We start from the raw sequence: 6,000 nt of genomic DNA on the forward strand, positions 1-6,000 counted from the left end.
CCTTCGATCCTCAATTCTTTCTGTATTCCTTTAATCTTTCTTCCTTCCTCAGTTCTTCCTGTATTCCTTTCTTTCTTCCTTCCTCAATTCTTTCTGTATTCCTTTCTTTCTTCCTTCCTCAATTCTTTCTGTATTCCTTTCTTTCTTCCTTCCTTAATTCTTTCTGTTTTTCTTTCTTTCTTCCTTCCTCAATAATTCTTTCTGTATTCCTTTCTTTCTTCCTTCCTCAATTCTTTCTGCATTCCTTTAATCTTTCTTCCTTCGATCCTCAATTCTTTCTGTATTCCTTTAATCTTTCTTCCTTCCTCAGTTCTTCCTGTATTCCTTTCTTTCTTCCTTCCTCAATTCTTTCTGTATTCCTTTCTTTCTTCCTTCCTCAATTCTTTCTGTATTCCTTTCTTTCTTCCTTCCTTAATTCTTTCTGTTTTCCTTTCTTTCTTCCTTCCTCAATAATTCTTTCTGTATTTCTTTCTTTCTTCCTTCCTCAATTCTTTCTGTATTCCTTTTTTTCTTCCTTCCTCAATTCTTTCTGTATTCCTTTCTTTCTTCCTTCCTCAATAATTCTATCTGTATTTCTTTCTTTCTTCCTTCTTCAATTCTTTCTGTATTCCTTTCTTTCTTCCTTCCTCAATTCTTTCTGTATTCCTTTCTTTCTTCCTTCCTCAATAATTCTTTCTGTATTTCTTTCTTTCTTCCTTCCTCAATTCTTTCTGTATTCCTTTCTTTCTTCCTTCCTCAATAATTCTTTCTGTATTCCTTTTTTTCATCCTTCCTCAATTCTTTCTGTATTCCTTTCTTTCTTCCTTCCTCAATAATTCTTTCTGTATTCCTTTCTTTCATCCTTCCTCAATTCTTTCTGCATTCCTTTCTTTCTTCCTTCCTCAATTCTTTCTGTATTCCTTTCTCTCTTCCTTCCTCAATTCTTTCTGTATTCCTTTCTTTCTTCCTTCCTCAATTCTTTCTGTATTCCTTTCTTTCTTCCTTCCTCAATAATTCTTTCTGTATTTCTTTCTTTCTTCCTTCCTTCCTCAATTCTTTCTTTTTTCCTTTCCTTCTCTCATATTTGGAAACTGACCATGTTAATAATCCACGATAATGGTGGTTTATATAGCCTAGTATGCTGGACACCCCCCCCCCCCCCCTGGATACAGGTTCTCGCAAAACAGTCTGACTCGATCACCGATCTTTTATATCTTTCTGCTGCCCCTGAAATCAGAGTAGAGTATGTGAAAATACTGTATATACTTTGCGTGAAAAATATCAAAAAAAAATTTAGCGCGCTCGATCTGCTCACCATTTTATCTCTCCTTTTTTTTAGTTTTGCACATGAAGAGCTTCAAAAAACAATTTGTTAAACATTATTTTAACATTGATTTTAATGTCAAGTATAACTACTTTTTTTGTGCTTTCCGATGCTTAAAAAAACCCATATATTTGCATTTTCATTAATTGGGCGATCACCTCCTCCCCTTCATCAGGGTTTCACAGGGGAGCGATCCCAGGGTCAATGTTCTTTTGGATAAAATGTGCTTTTGCAGCATCTGTTCATGTTGAATATTACATACATAAATTTTTCGTCATTTGGACATTCATAATTTAAAGTGCTTAAAATGTTAGGTCACCACATTAAATGGGATTGATAAGGCCTATACCATTGACCAATTTCCTACATTATATATATATAATTCTATATACAGTGCGTATAAAAAAAAGTTTACACTTTGAAAAAGCCCTGGGAATTAAAAAATAAACAACATGTGGGTAATTCTTTTCACATATATTCTTGGGTTTGGGTCTCATCTATCCAATGAAAGGAAAAATTTTGACAGAATGTTACACTTGAGTGAGCACTGTCCATTTTTGCAAAGCTCGCAGAAATCTGTTTGCACAGAAATGCTCGTTTTCATGCTTTGTCAAGGGGGAAGGGCGAAATCAAACTTACCCTGCGAAACATTTCTCATACATTTCCCTTGCACTTTTAGTCAATTGAAATAAAATGGATACATTCAAGCATTTTGTAACAATTTTGCCACCCAAATTGAAATTTCAACACCTAGTAAGCACAACCTTTACCCTTTTTGTGCAAGCTGGATCTGAAGGCATAACTGAATCTGAACAAAAGTTTATATCAGACATTTCTAGTATTTTATCATTAAGATTTTTTCATTTAAAGTGGGTTTACATTTCATTTTTCATTTAATACTTGTTTCTCCACACTTTCCCAAGATTGACAATGATTAACAAAATGGAAATCAAGCTTAAGCAATTCCATGTGAATCACAGCTCAAGCAAATGTCGTCACGATGGCCTCGGTGTGTGGGGGAGTGGGGTGGGGCGCAATGCACTCTTCGAAGTGTTTTGGGCAAGGAAACAAGTTTAAAAAGATAAAAGATATCTTCAAATCAATTTTACTAATTAAATTCCATGTGTTCTTCATGATTAAGGTCTAATTTTATTCGCATAACTATTTCAAAGTTCTGCGCAAATCATTTTTCACTAACTTTTCAAAAGTAAGTGGTGCTCACTCAAGCGAAAATATTTTTCGACAGTTATATCGTCATTTGCTTATTAAAATGGATTTGTACCAACACATGTGGAAAAATCTCCAGGCTACTACAAATGAATAATTTTACAGGATTTGTTCTAAGTGTAAACTTTTTTTTTGATACGCACTGTATACATATATATTCGCTCATTCTTCCCATATCCCTCTATAACAACAAATCTGTAGGTAAACAAGTGCAGACCAAAAAGCGAGAAAAACATCAGTCTGCAAAAAAAAATATTAGCATAATTTTTACTGGTCTTGTCTTGACCATCTTTGTTTTTGCCGGACAGATATCACTGGCGTAAATCCGTGTTGATGGGTGGGGGGGATGACTGAAATATTTTAGCATTTTTTGGAAATCATGTTTTTAGATATGCAAGGAATTGTCATTGTTATGTCCACAGTGGCGTACCGTGGGTCACGGCATTGGGGGGGGGGCACCAGCAAAATTTTTGAATCACTGAGTAAGTGCGCTAGTGAGCGCGCGAAGCGCGCTCAGTTGTCAGTTATACTGACCTAATAGAGACATTTTAAGGACAATGTCATTAAACGGATATGTATCTCACTGATCAAATAATGCGAGCGCGAAGTGCGAGCTGAAATTTTTTTATATTCACACCTAAAAAGGGACATTATAATCAAATTTGTGTAATTGTGATAGGTACCTGTCTCGCTAAACAATGCGAGCGCGAAGCGCGAGCTGAATATTTAGATAATTCAGACCTGAAGTGGGGCATTCTAAGGTTTCTTTGTAGGAATTAACTAGGACCATACATATTTCATTAACCAAATGATGCGAGCGCGAAGCGCGAGCTGAAATTTTTTTATATTCAGATCAGAAGAAGGGACATTTTAAGGACTGATTTTAGGAATTCATGAAGAGCAGACATATCTCACCAATCCACTAATGCGAACGTAATCACGGACAGGAAATGTTTCATATATACGAAGACCTTAACATGGGGCAATCACTTTTTGAGTCATGAAAAAGAAGCATATATGTCACTACATAAAACAATGATAACTCAGGTGCTAGGAAATATATTTGGTTTGTATTGACTTGAAAACGGGATGTTTTAGTACAACATGATTATATATCTCGTTAAACAGACAGTGCGAGCACCAGGAACAATGAAGACGTAGGCCCTGGGCAAATCATAAAGTTATAATAAAAAATTTTCTTATGTAATGTAACATAACATAATTATAATGTAATATTTTATTATAATGAATAATATTTTCTTCTTTCACTATGTTTCTCTTCCTTTCCCCCTTTCCCCGTTTTTTTTTTTTGGGTCAGCCGATGGGGGGAATGTGCCCCCCATGCCCCCCGTAGTTACGCCACTGTTTGTCCATATGGCAAATACCCCTCCTATATTATTATCTTTTTTACCCCATGATGGTTTAATGGTTTTATTAGAGATTACATTCATATTTTTTTGACATTCCATCTTAATCCCTTCCCAAAGACCCTAACATTGATGAATTGGAAGAAACGGGGGTTTCTCTTCAATGTTATAATAGGGACATAAGTATTTCGTTTGGAAATGGTGAACTGGCTCTTTATTTGCATTTATGATTCAATAATATTGTTTTATTTGTTAAGCGGTATTTTAGGAAGAATTTTCACCAATAAAACAATTATCTCTTGTGATTTTTTTCATTTCTTTCGTAAAAAGTGGGGGGGGGGGATGTTTGTACAGGCCATCCCCCCCTCCTCGAAAAGTGGGGGGGATATATCCCCCCATCCCCCCCCCCCCCCCCCGGGATTTACGCCAGTGACAGATATTGTTCGACCCTAATCTGGCAATAGGGACGAAGAGCACAATTTTGGGATTTTATTTTTTATTTTGTCCATATTCAGTGATACCAGAGACTACCGGAATCAAAGTTCATCAATCTGCACATACACCCTTAAACTTGCCAAAGGTTGTATCTTCACACACACCTTATAAAAAATCTTTTAATCTGGCAAAAGGGTGTATCTGCTTTAAATCGGGTTTCGATAAAAAAAAGGGTCAATGGATTAAAACAATTAAGAGAACTAAGAATTATCTCTCGAAATAAATTAACTGATAGAATAGAGCCCACCAGCGAAAAAATAACTCGTAAGTGTTCTACAATGAAATATTTTTATCATCATCATCATCATCCATCATCCATCATCATCATCATCATCACCCTCATCCTCCTCCTCGTCATCATCATCCATCATCATCATCATCATCATCCATCATCATCATCATTATTATCATCATCCATCATCATCACCCGGCATCATCATCATCATCATCATCATCACCACCACCATCATCATCATCATCCATCATCATCATCATCATCCATCACCATCATCCATCATCATCATCATCATCATCATTATTATTACTATTTGGAGTTACCTGTGCCTGGGAGACCGAAGGCGAACTGGATTACTTGTATGACCCCCATGTCTCTTCTTCCAATATAAACTGATTGAAGGAGTGCAGGTTTGACCACACTATACCTACTACACTGATGCGAATAGTGCGGCGGCTTTTTAATGTACAAAGAGGGTCACTCTCCTCTACACGAGGCCTATCCGAGGGAAGGAGTGTTTTCCACAAATCCACTGTAACATAGTTTGCATCTATGGCGGTCCTTTTTATTCATAACGCAGGCTTCAGTAGTCCGCCCGGGCTGGATTCGAACCCACGACCTTTTGTTCACAGGAAGCTGTTCTACCGACTGAACTAACAAGCTCCCTCCTTTTCTTTTCAGTTATTTTCTTTATACATTGACTTTATTCGATGCCTATTACAGATTCATAATAGCCAGTGTTATCATATTTTTATACTGTGCATGAGCTGATGAGCAACAAGAGATAAATGACAATTACATAATACAACAATGCCATAAGCGAGAGATCGGGACTTCTCATTTCATTTTTATTTCTCATCAATTAATTATGCGGTTTAATTTTTTATACATCCCTGTCTGATACTATATGAATTTTACAGAAGTTGTTTAAAAAGTTTGGACAAGTGTTCAAAATCTTAAAGAAGAGTGGATATTATACAAAATATACCAGGCGTTGAGTAAGTATAGCGGGAATTATTTTCCGATGTTGGACAGGCATTACTAGTAAAGCATAGTCGACTATTCCATCATTGACGTCACAGAATAACACATTTTCTTCGGTGGGCGCTTCATTTTCGACATCATCGCAAAATATTCATGATAGTAAGAATGTGTTTGGTCACATGATGAGTATTTAGACCAATCAGCACACAGGATTTAATTTATGTAGGATATAATGAAAATTAAACTGCACTGTGAAGTTCATGTAGTAAATAGGGTTGTATGCAAAAAATAATAGTTTTACTGTGCAAGAGAAATAAACCCATAATGCCATAGGCTTAATGTCACATTACACAAAGTAAACCGATTCCACGCCGCAGTGAACGCTTTTA

General features: G+C 36.2%; 1 protein-coding gene across 2 annotated transcripts in view; it reads right to left on the minus strand.

The window, feature by feature from the left end:
• Positions 1-5,443: 5,443 nt before the first annotated feature.
• The window catches only part of LOC129280066 (uridylate-specific endoribonuclease-like), a 12,489-nt gene continuing 11,932 nt past the window's right edge, over positions 5,444-6,000 (minus strand). Inside the window, exon 6 of one of the 2 annotated variants that reach the window (XM_064112286.1) lies at positions 5,444-6,000. This exon is cut by the window's right edge and continues 960 nt beyond it. The gene's annotated coding sequence lies outside the window, so the exon portion shown is untranslated. The other variant, XR_010296281.1, reaches the window with a different exon arrangement.

The sequence above is a fragment of the Lytechinus pictus genome, chromosome 17 (genome assembly GCF_037042905.1).
Source record: "Lytechinus pictus isolate F3 Inbred chromosome 17, Lp3.0, whole genome shotgun sequence".
In the NCBI taxonomy this organism is placed as follows: domain Eukaryota; kingdom Metazoa; phylum Echinodermata; class Echinoidea; order Temnopleuroida; family Toxopneustidae; genus Lytechinus; species Lytechinus pictus.